This window comes from Balaenoptera borealis, assembly GCF_965194805.1.
Source record: "Balaenoptera borealis genome assembly, chromosome: 3".
Lineage (NCBI taxonomy): Eukaryota > Metazoa > Chordata > Mammalia > Artiodactyla > Balaenopteridae > Balaenoptera > Balaenoptera borealis.
The window spans coordinates 20,768,339-20,786,056 of NC_138866.1; the positions used below are offsets into that span (position 1 = coordinate 20,768,339).

Sequence of the window (17,718 nt, forward strand, 5' to 3'; positions counted from 1 at the left end):
CCTTGGGTTTGACTCAGCACCAAAGTTACCTGCTGGCCTAGTAAAAACAATCTCACTAAAAAGCCATCACAGTTCTGCCTGATGGCTTCATTTCTCCCCCAATGGCTCAGCTTACATCTTCCTTTGGAATAAGTAGAGAGCAAGTTCTCTCCAGAATGACTTTGTCCAGCTGTACTATATGCATACTGACAGATTGCAGGAAAAAAGATTGGCAATTCTTGCCTTTATGGGGTTGGTGAAAAAAGGACTTCCTCTGGTATTCCTCTACTTATCACCATGGGATTTGTTAAAGTTCTACTTTCCTTTGGAAGCTATGATGGTCAGTGTTCAAGCTTGCTTTTCTTTCTCCTCTGCAGCCTCAAGAAAAACTCAACAAGCTGAGAATCAGAAGACCTTGTTTCAAGACAAACAATTGGAAAACTATTTGCTGTTTAATGAGTAGCATAACTTACTTCCCTTATCTTTAAAAATACATGAATATTATAAAAGAATCACTGCCAACCCATTTGGTAGTGTATAAACACACACACACACAATCATTTGACCTCCTTATGAGACCAATATGCCAGAATAGTTCCAAACACCATTCTCGTTCTTCTTTCTAGTTGAGGATGTGTGCATTCCTTGAGTCTGGCAACTATGAAAGTCCCTCAGCCTTTTCTCCCATATGACCCACTATAATCCAAGTTCCATAAAAGTGATGAGCTTGGAAGATTAGTCATATCCCAGGTTTAGGATAACTTCTGGGGAAAAATCTTTACAACTCTGCCAACCCAATCCTTTATCTAATTAAGAGAATTGGGCTCAAACTCTGGAAATCTACCAAGGCTGGCTATAATAATGATATAAAGTAAACATCAGCTTAATATTTAATAAAACTAATATTATTAACTGTCACTTATGGTAAAAACACATTACGCTTTATGTAATTTAATCCTTGCAGCAACTCTATGAAGAAAACTACTATTTTCAGCATCTTGCAGTGGATGAAACTGAATCATAGTAGGTGTGAGACTTTGGCTATGTTACTTTGCTTGTGCAAGTTCCAGAGCTAGAACCCAAGCCTGCGTTTATCTCCCTCAAAGCCCATTCTCCTAACCACAGCAGCTTCTCTTATCCACACCTAAGCCATATCTGGCTTTAACAACCAGGAGTACAGGGATAAAGACAGATGCTTCTATCAGAAACTGTCTTGTAATGAACGGTATCAACTCAGTGCCTATTACAGTACTTGTTTCCCTTATGTTTCTCCAGGATGGTGAATCTTCACCTCCATCTCTCCTCACTGGATTGTGGCACAGCCTTGGCTTGCCATGATTTCTTTCCCAGCAGCCAACCTTGTACACTGTGGCACTGCATGCTGTCTGGCTGTACCATGGAGAGAAGGCTGTGCAGAGCATGGCATCTGACAAAATGCAGGTCATTTCCCTGAATAAGCATTATTCATTTCTGTTGATTAAATTCAGAGGCAGCAGCCTGAGTTTCTCCCACTGGGCTGCTAAGAGGAACTGCAGAGCTTGCGGAGACATTTTAAAAATCAAAATACTATGCTCAATTCTCCCATGTTGAGAAGGGCATGTCAATGCATCTTAGGAAGATCTCATGGGGCAGAAGTTTTGTAAACACACTCCAGTGGTCCCTGTGTCCTAATTTAAAATGTTTCTGTTCTGTTTTATACCAGGTACTTGCTTTTTTTTACCCCCTGAACCAAACTCATGGTTTGTATTCAGTAGAGAAGGGAGGGAAAACATGGCCATTTAATATTTATTCTTCCTTGAATAATAGTCTCAATCTTAAAGTCTCCTCAAGTTGGAGAAGGGGCAGGGTAAAGAAAAATTCTCCAAGATATATTCAACTACATTTATAAAATATTGTTCTGTTACCCACTAAACCTATTTGTGTCCCTTGCATTTCCATATGAAATTTAGGATCAGCTCCTCAATTTCTGGAAAAAAAAAAAAGGATGCATTGAATCTGCAGATCAGATGAGGAATAATGTCATTCTTAAGATGGTATCTACTAATCTAGGAACGAGGGATGTATTTCCATTTGTTTACTTCTTTTTTTAATTTAATTCAACAGTGTTTTGCAGATTTTTGTGTAAAAGTTTTGCAGCCTATTTAATTTATTCATACTTTAATCTATTGGATGCTGTCATAAAGAAAATTGTTTTCTTAATTTTATTTTCAGAATGTTCATGGCTAGTGAATAGAAATGCTATAAATTTTTGTATTGTATATTGAACTTGTATCCTGAAAGCTTGTTGAAATTGTTTACTAATTCTAGTCACTTTTCATGGATTCTTTAGAATTTTCTGTATACAAAATTATCACCTAAAAATAGAGGTAGTTTTACTTCATTTCCAGTCTAGATACCTTTTATCTCTTTGTCTTACCTAATTGTTATCTGAGAATAGGGATGGTTTTAACTCTCCATTTCTAATCTGTATGACTTTTGTTTCTTTTTCTTGTCTAGTCGCCCCCACTAGAATATCCAGTGCAATGTTAAATGGAAGTGATGAGAATAGGCATCCTTTTCTTGAAGGAAAAGCATTCAGCCCCTTCACCATTAAGTATTATGTTAGCTGCGCATTTTCCTAGAAGTTCTCTTCTATTCCTAGGTCACTGAGTGTTTTCTGTTTTTAGGTTTGTTTTTTTGGTTTTCTTTTTTCTCATGAAAGAGGGTTTGATTTTATCAAATGATTTTTCTACATCTATTATCATATGGTTTGTGTCCTTTATTCTATTAATATAGTGTATTACACTGATTTTCACATGTTAAAACAACTGCATTCTTGTCTAAATCTCACTTGGTCATTTTATATCATCCTTTTTATATGTTGTTGGATTCACTTTACTACCATTTTGTTGAGGATTTTGTGCTGATATTTATAAGGGATATTGGCCTTTAGCTTTCTTTTTTTTTTTATAATGTCTTTGGTTTTGGTATCAAAGCAATTATTCTCTTCTTTGCTATTTTCCAGAAGAGTTTGTGAAGGATTGGCATTGTTTATTCTTTAAATATTTGGTAAAAATTATCAGTGAATTCCAGACTTTTCTTTCTAGTAAGGTTTCAATGTACTAATTTTTTAAAATTTGTTTTGAGGCTATTCAGATTTTCTGTTTCTTCTTGAATTTTAGTAGTGTATATTTTTCTAGGAATTGGTCCCTTTCATCTAAATTACCTAACACAGTGGCATTCAGTTGTTCATAGTGTTCTCATAATCATATTTATATGATTCAGTACTGATGCTCTTTTTTAATTCCTAATTTTAGTAACTTGAGTCTTCTGTAAATTTTTCTTGGTCAATCCAGCTAAAAGATTGTCAGTTTTGTTGATCTTTTCAAAGAACTAAATTTGGGTTTTGTTGACTTTTTTTCTATTGTTTTTCTACACTCTATTTCATTTATTTCCACTATAGTCTTTATTATTTCCTTCATTCTTTTTACTTTGGCTTGGTGTTCTCTTTTTTATTGTTTCTTAAGGTTATGTTATTGGTTTGAGGACTTTCTAACTTTTTAATGCAAGCATTTATTTATTGCTACAAATTTTCCTCTGAGCACTGCTTTAGCTGCACTGCATAAGTTTTGGTATCTTGTATTATCATTTTCTTGTGTCTCAAAGCATTTTTCATTCACTTTTTCTATTTCTCCTTTGACCCATTTGTCATTTAGGTTATTTATGAAAGTGTTTCATTTCCACATATTTGTGAATTTTCCAAATTTACTTCCATTTTTAATCTCTAAATTTAGTCCATTATAGTGAGAGAACACACTTTATATGATTTCAATCCTTTTAAATTTATTTTGGCTTGTTTTATGGTATAATATATGGTCTACTCTAGTGAATGTCTCATGTGCACTTGAGAAAAATGCGTATTCTGTTATTGCCGTTGGACGGAGTATTCTTTATATGTCTGTTAGACCTAGATGGCCTATACTATTTTCACAACTTTTATTTACTTGTTGGTCTTCTGGCTGGCTGTTCTGTTTATTGTTGGAAATAGAGTATTGAATTCTACAACTATTATCATTGAACTGTCTATTTTCCCTTCGATTTTGTCAGTTTTCGCTTCATGTCTTCTGAGAATTCACTGTTAGGTTCATATATGTTTAATATTATGTCCTCCTGATAGATTGACCCTTTCGTAATTTTAAATGTCATTCTATCTTCAATAATAATTTTTACTTTAAGTCTTTTTAATCTAATATTAGTAACTCACTTTTGTTCTCCTGGTTTACTATTTGCATGGTATATCTTTTCCCATCCTTTTATTTTCAATCTATTTTTCTCATTGAATCTAAAGCATATCTTTTATAGACAGCTTGTTGTTGAATCATGTTTGTTTTAACACACTTCACCAATCTCTGCCTTATGTTTCTCATTCCTCATATTTTCCTCTGAACATTTTTGGCCAGTTTCTTATTTGCCTCAATTGCTCTAGCCATTCCAGCCATCTACAGTATTAAATAATTGCTGCTAACATGTTTCTTGACAAATGTCCTGGGGATAGGGCTTTCCTCATTGAGTGAGCTCTGAGTCAGGTCAAATAAAGACAGACTCTACAAATAAAGAAAAGATGGAAAGCTGCCAAATAGATCAAATAGTAACAATTCTCTGAGGATAGAGCTTTTTGAGGAGCTCCAAATCCATTCTGCTCTCTCCAGTGACTACAAATCTGCTGACTTTCACATCTATTATGATTCTGAGGTTATTTTTCAAGGCTACTAGGGGTAGCTTTTTACTTCCAACCCCCTTTTTTTCTGGGGAAGACTTGACCAACACTCATCCAAGTCGCCATGACACACACTAACATTTATCAAGTTCTAAATAAGGAATTGTTACCCCCCCCAAAAAAACTACCTGCTTATATATTATGCTCACTCAAGCTCCCTTGAAAGTGTCTTTGCCATCTCCAGTCAAATTAGATTAGCTAAATTTGATCTTATTTGTAAGCTGCATAAATTTAAAATTTTATGGACATAAATTTGTGTCCATAGTCTTCTTAGTAACTTGCACTCTAATTATTATGTGAGTAACTCACTTTAAGATTATAAACTAGCAGAAACTAACACACCATTTTAAAGCAATTATATTCCAATAAAAATGTTAAAAAAAAAAAAAGGGTGGGGCTTCCCTGGTGGTGCAGTGGTTGAGAATCTGCCTGCTAATGCAGAGGACACGGGTTCGAGCCCTGGTCTGGGAAGATCCCACATGCCACGGAGCGACTAGGACCGTGAGCCACAATTGCTGAGCCTGCGCGTCTGGAGCCTGTGCTCCGCAACAAGAGAGGCTGCGATAGTGAGAGGCCCGCGCACCGCGATGAAGAGTGGCCCCCGCTCGCCGCAACTAGAGAAAGTCCTCGCACAGAAACGAAGACCCAACACAGCCATAAGTAAAATAAATAAATAAATAAATAAATAAAATAAAATAAAAAAAAAGTCAATTCTGGCTGACTCTAGAGTTCATTAAAAAAATAATAAAATAAACAGAAGAACTAGCAATATAAAAAAAAACATACTGTCTTAGCTTCCTCTGTTTGTTTAAAAAAAAAAAAAAAGGGTCATGTATCACAATGTTCATTGCAGCTCTATTGACAATAGCCAGGACATGGAAGCAACCTAAGTGTCCATCGACAGATGAATGGATAAAGAAGATGTGACATATATATACAATGGAATATTACTCAGCCATAAAAAGAAACGAAATTGTGTTATTTGTAGTGAGGTGGATGGACCTAGAGTCTGTCATACAGAGTGAAGTAAGTCAGAAAGAGAAAAACAAATACCGTCTGCTAACACATATATATGGAAACTAAAAAAAAAGAAAATGGTTCTGAAGAACCTAGGGGCAGGACAGGAATAAAGATGCAGACATAGAGAATGGACTAGAGGAAACAGGGAGGGGGAAGGGTAAACTGGGACGAAGTGAGAGAGTGGCATGGACATATATATACTACCAAATGTAAAATAGATAGCTAGTGGGAAGCAGCCACATAGCACAGGGAGATCAGCTCGGTGCTTTGTGACCACCTAGAGGGGTGGGATAGGGAGGGTGGGAGGGAGACGCAAGAGGGAGGAGATATGGGGATATACGTGTATGTATAGCTGATTCACTTTGCTATAAAGCAGAAATGAACACACCCTTGTAAAGCAATTATACTCCAATAAAGATGTTAAACAAACAAAAAAAAAAGATTATAAACTGTTTTTCCTAAATTTCCAGTTCTTAAAGGTTAGGGAATAACACTATATCCTAGAAAAAAGTATATGTTATGCTCTCCCTTTAAAAATGAATAACTAGGGACTTCCCTGGCGATCCAGTGCTTAAGACTTTGCCTTCCAATGCAGGGAGTGCGGGTTTGATCCCTGGTCGGGGAACTAAGATCCCACATGTCTCGTGGCCAAACAGTCAAAACATAAAACAGAAGCAATACTGTAACAAATTCCATAAAGACTTGAAAAAAATACATTTAAAAAAATGAATAACTATCATATAGTCTATGTATGAGTATAGTTCTTTGTATGTCTATACTTTCTTCCAATTTCATTGTTAAATGACCTATTATCATCTGATGTTAAGAAGTTTGGGAAACGGTGTTATAATAGTATCTTAAAACACCACTAGTATGTTAAAACTGGCTCAGCCTTTCTTAAAGTATACTTAAATTTAAAACTTAAGGATAATAAATGGGTGCTTATTCTTAGTTGATACTTGTACAAGGTGCATAACTTTTGTAATGAACAATAATAGGATCTATGACTTTTAGTAGTGCATAGAGCCATCTGAAATAGAACTACATTCTCTAGCCTTCCTTGCTGCTAGTAACTATATGAATAAGGCCTAATCAATAATTTATAAGTGGAAGTAATATGTGCAACTTCTAGGTAATAACATTACTGGGATGTGAAAGGAGGGTTAATATAATCATCCTTACTCCTTCCCACTAAGTGGAATATAATGTATATCATGGAGAGCTAACAGACAAATAGATTATGAGATTACCTGGAGAATATAAGCCACACATGCTTCAGAGTCATAAAATCCATGTTCCTGACACCATGAAGTCACCATAACCACCCCCAGGCAACTGCCAATTTCAAGACTTTTACATGACAGAGAAATTATTCTGTCTTATTAAGGCCACTGTTATTTGGGGTTTGAGACACTCCCAGCTGAATCTAATGTTATCTGATGGTACAGTTTGCAAAGCTTAATACTTACTTTCCTGAGCTTAGTGAAGCTATTACATACATCGTAGAAATTCAATTAAGTTACTCATTGAGGATTGGTACTGCTTAGCCAGAACATGCTTGCAGGAAAATCTCTGTAACGTGATAAAATGAATATTCTGAGATAGAATTATTTCGTAAACACTAAGGTACACTCACACTTATGCCAGTTAATTTCTTATAAAATTGAAACTGACCTTCACTGTGCCTTCAATCAGTTTTGTAAGGGTGTGAATATTCATGCATTAAGAATTTGTGTCTCTTTTACCTGGTAATATTATTTGTCCCTGTTCCATATTACTTTTTCATTATATTGATAGAAGCCAACAATCACAGTCTCTGAAATGTCTCTCCTGATTTCCCCAGGCAGAATTCTCCACCATATATCTGTATTCCCATAGTATTTTATAAAGAACTTCTTTCATTTCAGGTAATGCATTATAATTATCTTTGGTGTTTATGCATCTGTCTTGTTTACTATGCTCTAAACATCTCAAAAGAAGCGACAGTGTTCTATCCATCTTGTGTTTTCCATACCTCACACAGAGCATATAGTAGGCTCTATTAGTTTTCTATTTTTGTGTAACTATTTGCCACAAAGTTAGTGGCTTAAAACAATACTCATTTATTGTCTTGCACTTTTCATGGCTCCGAAATACAGATGGGTCTGACCAAGCTCTTTGTTTATGGTCTCACAGTCCAGAATCAAGTGGTCGATTAGGCTGAGCTCCGACCCTCAGGAGCTGAGGATGGTTCTGCTTCCAAGCTCATTTAGGTTGCTGTCAGAATTCAGTTTCTTACATTTGTAGAACTGGTAGGTTGTCATTTTCTTGCTGGTTATAAGCAGGGGACCCTGAATTTCTAGAGGCCCCTGAATTTCTTGTCATGTGGCCCCTTGTGTCCATGAGCCAGCTATAGTGTGTTGAATTCTTCTCATGCTTTGACTCTCTCTGCTTTCCCTTTCTATCACCAGCTAGAAACAAAGCTTTTCTATTTTAAAGAGCTCATGTAAATAGATTAGGCCCACCCAAATATCTCCCTTCTGCTATATACTGTAAAATAATCATAATATCTCATCATTTTCACAGGTTCCACCCACACTCAAAAGGGAGGAGGTTATACAGATGGAGGAGCATTGGGGATCATTCTTAGAATTCTGCCTACCAGGTAGACATAAAAAATGTATCTAATAAGAAAATGACCCTTAATATGTTGAATTTTCTTAGCAAATAGAAATTTAAAATGTAAATGTTTTAAACTTTGTGTTAACATTTTATTCTCAAAGATCCATAAGCACATGGACACAATTTCCTTTTACAGTATGTTCAGTATTCAATAATCAAAGCCTTAGGAGCTTGAGTGACATGCCATTACTAATCTGATCAATAAATAAAGAAGAAATAAAACATATTATAACTTAAAAAATAAAACTAAGAAGGAACAAAGCTACAGATAAAACATATGGGGTTCTATCAACACATTCCTAGGGAATTAGATGCTTACTCACTCTACATGCAAATAACCAAAGGGCTACATGACCTTTCTAGGACAAATAAGAGCTTCTCCAAGGAGACCTTCTGTCTCTGCCTCTACAGAGAGCAGCTGGTATCTTTAGTAAATAAACCACCCAATCACAATGGCAAAACTGTGTGTAGAGAAAAAACAGTAAACAGTGGTGGTGAATTATGTAAATGAATTATGATTAGGGAAAGGTAATTTGGATGTATCAAGATTTTATTTGCATCAGAGATCAATGGTATTTTGCAATGCAAGAACACAACTGCTTTGACACGTACATGTATAAGCAGAGTAGAAGAGAAGTAATCTGCCTATCACAGAAAGTGAACTTAGACTTCTTTCTGTCAAGGTCTAACTAAATTCTCCTGCCACCCACTTTCATTTTTGTCTAAATTTCTGCACAGCTGAATCTTTGGCTTTGTTCCATTTTCCTGACATTCTCAGATAAGAAATAGGTGTTATTTAACCCACAAGCATCCTCCAACCCAAGGCACTCTTACTCCTAGACTTTTGTTTTGCCTCTATATCAAAGTTCCTCTAGTCACCATGAACATGTTTCCAGAGATAACATACTTGCTACTACACTGGTCCAGAGCCTAAGGACCAGTCACACGTGGAAACAACTCACTCACATAGTCACCTTCACCCCAGATTCTATAGGTTCTACTTCCCATATCTAAATGCTGCCCACATTCCAGGGTTCTGCTGAGATGACTCAGAATTCCCATTTAAAATCACCATTATGGCTGTCCTGACTTTTGGACATTAGGCCTAGCTGTGTGTTGGCCTACTCTCAACCATAATCTTCTGCTAATTCCAAACTAATTCATCCTTTTCTTTCTAACCTATTTTTTTAAATGGCACTCAAGTCTCAGAATATTACACTTGCCTTTCCAGTCCAAAATAGGAATATAGGTAGTGTCACAATTCATACAATCTTTCAAGAATTTCTCCAGCTAATTCATTTATGGGCTACTTGTATGTAGTCTGCTCCCTTTTCCAGAAACATAGAATTCTTAAAATATGGGGGAAAAACAATCTCCAGTAATATTAAGAATTATAGCTAAAAAATATACCTATACACATGTATATAAAACATTAAATGTGTATTTTGCACATCTATGAAATCAATTTTACCTTACCCATAAGAGAAACCTGAGTGTGTGTGCTGTTTCCTAACAGAATTCCATGGAAGGTGTCATTGTCAGTCTTATACATTGAACATATCCTCATCAGAGTACATGATTCCCTTCTTTCCCTCACACAAAGCATACCCAGAATCCTGAAAGCAGCTAGAACACCTCTCTGAAGAATTGCCCCCTCTGCTTATTTTCTGCCACCAGCTCTTTGGCTGCTTGGGCTGCAATCAGCTGAGATTGCTACCTCCCAAGATTCCAGGAGTCTTGCCACCGTAAGTTGCAGCTCAATCAGCTTTTTTAATGTTTGCCAGTTCCATGCAGAAAAGGTTAATTTGTCGTTTTGTGGTTAGATGCCACCATTTTCCCAATTTTCCTGGATTGACCAGAAATTCATTGCATCTTCCCATTCTGGTGCCTAGGTCCCAGTCAATCCTCCGAAAGAGTCTATATTCACTCAGTCCTTGAATTCCCTTCCTTTTGCTAGAGTTTTCTTATACAACTGTCAGGTTCCATATCTAAAGTATATTTTGATTTTGCTTAATGTCTGCCAAGAACAGCCACGTCAAAAAAAAAAAAAAAATAAGTGGATGGCTTAGACATCTTCATCTGATCAACAGGTATTGTTGTTATGTTAAGTCACAAGTTCGATTTTTAGCCTTAGTCACTAGTAACTATAACTTATGATCATTTAACAACTTTGCTAAAACTCACATAGGTTGGAGCCATGAACCAGTCCCTGAGTTAAACACACTGTTCCTTTCATGGATATCCACAGTCATCACTGTAGCATATTCTAATTATTGTAATGACTCAGGACTCAGAAATATGAAAGAAAATGCTCAGGTCTATTAGAGAATTTTGTCTGGCACCTGGATGAGAATACACTTCTTGAAATCTTTTTCCTCAAGGCTCCTATCATTTCCCACTGGAGACTGTCATTTGGAGACTTTTTGATATTCTATTTTCTCTTTAATATTATTTATTCCTATTACTTAGACACTTTCAGATCACCCTCAAACAATTTTTCTACCATAATATTTCTAATTCATCTGAGGGTTAAAGGATGGTTTTCACTCACTTCAGCCACATGTAATTTCTCCTTGCTCTGTTAATTATTTCTTTGATAACAATGATACATCTTAATGTGTGAAAGATGCTCACTGTAAGTTAATAAAAAATTGCTTGCATTTATTTTCATATTCCAAATATGTTTCCTCTGTTTGGTCTTCAGGAGCCAGCAAAGAAAATTTTATTTTAGTCACATCCAACTAACTAACTAGTGGGAATCCAAAGGGAGAAATGGAGATTCTGCTTCTTTATTTTTCAAATTTAGCCTGATTGTGTAAAATAGAAAATACCTGGTTTGAGAAATACAAAGATATGAGTGGTTGAATGGAGATATCAACCTCATCCATTCATCTGGGTTAGATTTTTTTAGATAAAACTGAAGTAAAAACACTTTCCAAATAATGTATTTTTATGCATGAGAACAAAAAGAACATGTATTTCTTAGAACCAGATGGCAAAGTTCAAAAGTGCATAGAGTATTGGTAAATCCCTAAGCTTCAAGCTTAGCTCAGTTGTGAAAAAGTACAGAATGTTCTGAAATCAAATATGAATAGAAAAAATGAGAAACTGAACAAAGTTTCAATAAGTTATGTGAGCTTGTACTGAACTGAAGAATAGACTCAGCACTTCTAGAATACATTACGTATTCAAATATTGGTGAAAATAATTCACAGCCATAAAACCTATTAAGCCTTTCACTTACAAGGGCATCCTAGGGACAGCTTTTAAAAAAGAAAATATCAAATGCTTCATTTTATAAAAAATACTGTTGCAAGATTAGCAATAAATTCTGAATCAAAAATCCACCTTTGGTTATCAATAGTTGGAAATGAATTTTAGTTTTTACCCCACATACTCAGCCTAACCAATATGTTTACATCATTACATCGTTTTTATAATTAATAAAGATAAATCTAAGAGGGGGTTGCACATATTTCTCTCAAGCTGTTGAAAGTTAAAAATTGGCTCAAATTTTAAAAAGCATGTCTGTAGGTGTCCATGAGAGTCTGTACATGCATAAGAAAAACATTTGGCTTTGTAAAATTTCATAAATGAGAGTTTATGAATTTCTAATTTAAAAAACTACAGCAAAAATAAAATCCTGGAAGTGATTAAGTAAAATTTGAAAGCAGCCAAACTTTGTTACACAAAATTTATGTAATTAATGTCATAATCTTTATAGATATAAGAATGTCTCTGAGGGCTTCCCTGGTGGCGCAGTGGTTGGGAGTCTGCCTGCTAATGCGGGGGACACGGGTTCGAGCCCTGGTCTGGGAGGGTCCCGCGTGCCACGGAGCAACTGGGCCCGTGAGCCACAGCTGCTGAGCCTGCGCGTCTGGAGCCTGTGCTCCGCAACGGGAGAGGCCGCAATAGTGAGAGGCCCGCGCACCGCAATGAAGAGTGGTCCCCACTTGCCGCAACTGTAGAGAGCCCTCGCACAGAAACGAAGACCCAACACAGCCATAAATAAATAAATAAATAAATAAATTAAAAAAAAAAAAAAAAAGAATGTCTCTGAGACCATCTATTCTTCATTTGGACCAAATTCTTCATGCCAGGAGATTTAGTTTCTAAGTTCACATACATTAGAGGTAGCATACTGAAATGGTAGTGAGGTTAGACACAGGCATACTAAATAAACCATGGCTAAAAATCAGAGTTTAAAATTGAGGGAAATGTCAGAGAATATATAAAAAGCAAGTACAGAACACTTCTCTGCATCCAGTAGTGGCTGAATAATATTCCACTATAGAACAACCTGTAGATGACATCTATAAATTCTGAATATAATACAAACTGGAGATTAAAGAGAAGAAGATATATTTTGGTTGAGAGTCTATAACTAGAGTAGGGGATTTGTAAGAAATGAGTTCCTATTTTCACAGCTTTTATCATTAGTCTCAGACAGTGAAATATCTACAGTAAGCAGAACAGTGGAAAACTGTAATCTTTCTGGTCTGGGGAAAATAGAAGACTGAATCTGGGGAAACTATGACCACTAGTCATAGAGAGGGAATCCCAGAAAAGAAAGACATGGAGAGAAGATTCCCAATTCTATCTACCCACCTCTTTGGCTGGAACCTAAATCACACATTTGTGGAACAGACTGAAAGCCAAGACTGAATCAAGAAGAAACAGACAATTTGAGCAGACCAATCACTAGTAGTGAAATTGAATTTGTAATTAAAAAAAAAAAATACTCCCAGCAAACAGAAGTCCAGGACCAGACAGCTTCACAGGAGAATTCTACCAAACATATAAAGAAGGGATAATACCTATCCTTCTGAAGCCATTCCAAAGAACTGAAAAGGATGAAACGCTCCCAAATTCATTCTACGAGGCCACTATTACCCTGATATCAAAACCAGACAAAGACACTACAAAAAAAAGAGAAAAATATAGGCCAATATCTTTGATAAATATAGATGCAAAAATCCTTAACAAAATATTAGCAAACCTAATCCAAATACATAAAATGGATCATACACCGTGATCAAACTGGATTTAGTCCATGGACGCAAGGATGGCTCAAAATTTGCAAATCAATCACTGTGACATACCACATTAACAAAAGGAAGCATAAGAATTACATGATCTTCTCAACAGAGGCAGAAAAAGCATTTCATAAAATTCAACATTAATTCATGATAAAACTCTCATCAAAATGGGTATAGAGGGAACATATCTCAACATAATAAAGACCATTTATGACAAACCAACAGCTAACTTCATGCTCAGTGGTGAAAAGCTGAAATCTTTCCTCTAAATTCAGGAACAAGACAAGGATGCCCACTCTCAGCACTTCTATTTAACATAGTATTGGAAGTCCTAGCCACAGAAATCAGACAAATATAAGCAATAAAAGGCATCCAAATTGGAAGGGAGGATGTAAAACTGTCACTATTTGCAGATGACATGATACTTTATATCCTCTCCACCCAAAAGCTGTTAGAACTAATAAATGAATTCAGTAAAGTAGTAGGATACAAGATTAACATATAGAAATCTGTTGCTTTTCTATACACTAATAATTATCAGGAAGAGAAAGGAAAAAAAAATCCTGTTTAAAATAGCATTAAAAATAATAAAACACCTAGGAACAAATTTAACCAAGGAGGTGAAAGACCTATACTCTGAAAACTATAAAACACCGATGAAGAAAACTGAAGATGATACAAAGAAATGGAAAGATATCCCATGCCCTCAGATTGGAAGAATTAATATTGTTAAAATTACCATACTACTCAAAGTGATCTACGATTTAATGCAATGCTTATCACAAAATCCATGACGTTTTTCACAGAACTAAAACAAATAATCCTAAAACTTATATGGAACCATAAAAGACCCCAACTGCCAAGGCAATTTCGAGAAAAAAGAACACAACTGGAGGCATCACCTCCCTGCCCAGACTTTAGACTATACTACAAAGCTATAGTAATCAAAACTGCACGATACTGGCACAAAAACAGACTAGAGAACCCACAAATAAACCCACACACTTATAGTCAATTAATCTATGAAAAAGGAGGCAAAAATATACAATGGAGAAAAGAAAGTCTCTTCAACAAGTGTTGCTAGTAAAACTGGACAGCTATATGTAAAAGAATGAAATTAGAACATTTTCTCATACCATATAGAAAAGTAAACTCAAAGTGGATTAAAGACCCAATTGTAAGAACTGAAACCATTATACTCCTAGAAGAAAACAGGCAGAACAATCTTTGACATAAACCATAGCAATATATTTTGGATCTGTCTGTTAAGGCTAAAGAAATAAAAGCAAAATTAGACAAATGGGACCTTTTGCACAGCAAAGGAAACCATTAACAAAATGAAAATCAAAGGAAATCATTAACAAAATGAGAAGACAACCTATGGAACTGAAGAAAATATTTGCAAATGATATGATCAACAAGGGGTTAATATCCAAAATACATAAACAACTTATATAACTCAATATCCAAAAAACCCAACCCAATCAATAAATGGGCAGAAGACCTGAATAGACAATTTTCCAAAGAAGACATACAAATGGCTAACAGGCACATGAAAAGATGCTCAACATAGGTAATTATTAGAGAAATGCAAATCAAAGCAACAATGAGATATGACCTCACACCTGTCAGATGGCTGTCATCAAAATGTCTACAAATAATAAATGTTGGTGAGGACATGGAGAAAAAGGAACACTTGTACACTGTTGGTGGGAATGTAAATTGGTGCAGCCACTATGGAAAACAATATGGAGGTTCCTCATAAAACTAAAAATAGAAGCACCATTATGTATTATATATATATAATATTTCATTATATATAATGAAATATTACTGTGCCATTTGCAGCAATGTGGATGGACCTAGAGAATATTATGCTTAGTGAAATGTCAAAGACAAATACTGTATGATATCACTTATATGTGGAATCTAAAAAATAAAACAAATGAATATATATAGCAAACCAGAAACAGACTCACAGATATAGAAAACAAACTAGTAGTTATCAGCGGGGAAAGGAAAAGGGGGAGGGGCAAGATAGAGTAATGGGATTAAGAGATACAAACTACTATGTATAAAATGGATAAGCAAAAAGGATATATTGTACAGCACACAGAATTGCAGCCATTATCTTGTAATAACTTTTAATGGAGTATAATCTTTAAAAATACTGAATCACTATGCTGTACATCTGCAACTAATATAATATTGTAAATCCACTAAAATTCAATTAAAAAGACTAAATCAATAAAAATATATTGTGAGATAATAAAGAAAAAATAAATCTGAATTTATTTGCAGATGATATTATTGTCTACATAGACGGGCTTTAAAAATCTATAAAAATGGGAGTTCCCTGGTGGTCCGGTGGTTAGGACTTGGTGCTTTCACTGCTGTGGCCCAGGTTCACTCCCTGGTCACGGAACTAAGATCCCACAAGTGGTGCAGCGTGGCCAAAAAAAGAAATTCTACAAAGAAACTGTTGGAAATAATAAGTAAATTAGCAAGAATATAATTTAGTATGGATACAAGATAAATATACAAAATCAATTATATATCTATAGCAACAAACAATCGGAACATACAATTTAATTAAAAACAGCAATATGATTTATAGTATCATAAAAATATTAAATACTTAGGAGTTAATCTGATAAAATATATTCAAGGTATGTTCACTGAGAACTATAAAATATTGCTAAAAGAAATTAAAGAAACATAAATAATGAGAGATATATCTTTTTCTTGGGCCAGAAGACTTAATGTTAATAAGATATCATTTATCCCCAAATTGTTCTATAGGTTCAATTCAACCCCAATCAAAATTCCAGTAGTTTCTTTTTATAGAAATTGAGAAACTAATTCTAAAGTCCTATGGCAATGCAAAGACTCTAGAATACCCAAAACAACATTGAAAAGAAAAGCAAATCTTCAGGGCTAATACTACCTGAATATCAGATGTATAATAAAGCTCTAGTATCAATTTATGTGATTTTAACATTAATAACAGGAACCGAGAAATAGACACAAATATTATCAACTGATTTTTAACACAAATTCAAAGGCAATTCAACTGAGATAGAATAGTCTTTTGAACAAATGCTACTAAAACAATGGATATCCATATGCCAAAAAAAAAGGAATTTTGATGCATACCTCTTTTCACATAGAAATATTAACTCAAATGGATCATAAACCTAAATGTAAAACCCCAAACTATTAAAGTTCTATTGATAAAAGCAAACACAGGATACAATATTTATGGTCATATGTTATGCAAAGATATTTTTAGACACCCCACTAAAAACACGACCTAAAAAAATTGTTTTAAAAATGATAAGTTGAGCTTTGTCAAATTTAAAACTTCTGCCCTTCAAAAGACACTGCTAAAACAGTGAAAAGAAAAATCACAGACTGCAGGAGATTATTTAATAAAGGACTTGCATGCAGACTACATAAAGAATTCTCAAGGCTCAAAAATAAGGAAGCAAACAGCCAACTTAAAAAAAAATTGAAAGTAGACATTCAACAAGATATACCAATGGCACATAAGTACATGGATTCATGCTCATCATCACTGGTCATTAGGAGATGGGAAAATGCAAATTAAGACCATGATGAGATACTACCACACAGATATTAGAATGGCTGAAATTAAAAAGAATGACCATATGGAGTATTGGCGAGGGTGTGCAGTAAATGGAACAGTCATACACTAATGGAGGGAGTGTTAAATGCCACAACCAATTTGGAAAACATTTTTATAGCTTCTTAAAAAGTTAAGCCTATAGACAAAATGCAAGAAGCATTTAACAAGGACGTAGAAGAACTAAAGAGGAATCAAGCAATGATGAAAAACACAATAAATGAAATTAAAAATACTCTAGATGGGATCAATAGCAGAATAACTGAGGCAGAAGAAAGGATAAGTGACCTGGAAGATAAAATGGTGGAAATAACTACTGCAGAGCAGATTAAGAAAAAAGAATGAAAAGAACTGAGGACAGTCTCAGAGACCTCTGGGACAGCATTAAACGCACCAACATTCGAATTATAGGGGTCCCAGAAGAAGAAGAGAAAAAGAAAGGGACTGAGAAAATATTTGAAGAGATTATAGTTGAAAACTTCCCTAATATGGGAAAGGAAATAGTTAATCAAGTCCTGGAAGCACAGAGAGTCCCATACAGGATAAACCCAAGGAGAAACACGCCAAGACACATATTAATCAAACTGTCAAAAATTAAATATAAGGAAAACATATTA

At 35.0% G+C, this 17,718-nt stretch overlaps 1 long non-coding RNA gene across 1 annotated transcript in view; it reads right to left on the reverse strand.

Annotated features, from left to right (window-relative positions):
- Nucleotides 1-1,857: 1,857 nt before the first annotated feature.
- Nucleotides 1,858-17,718, reverse strand: part of LOC309625361 — a 60,147-nt gene continuing 44,286 nt past the window's right edge. Inside the window, exons 2-3 of the long non-coding RNA XR_014242481.1 lie at nt 12,480-17,240; nt 1,858-12,161 (exon numbers count right to left, since the gene is read on the reverse strand). This is a non-coding gene — a long non-coding RNA (uncharacterized lncRNA). The remainder of the gene's footprint in view (nt 12,162-12,479; nt 17,241-17,718) is intronic.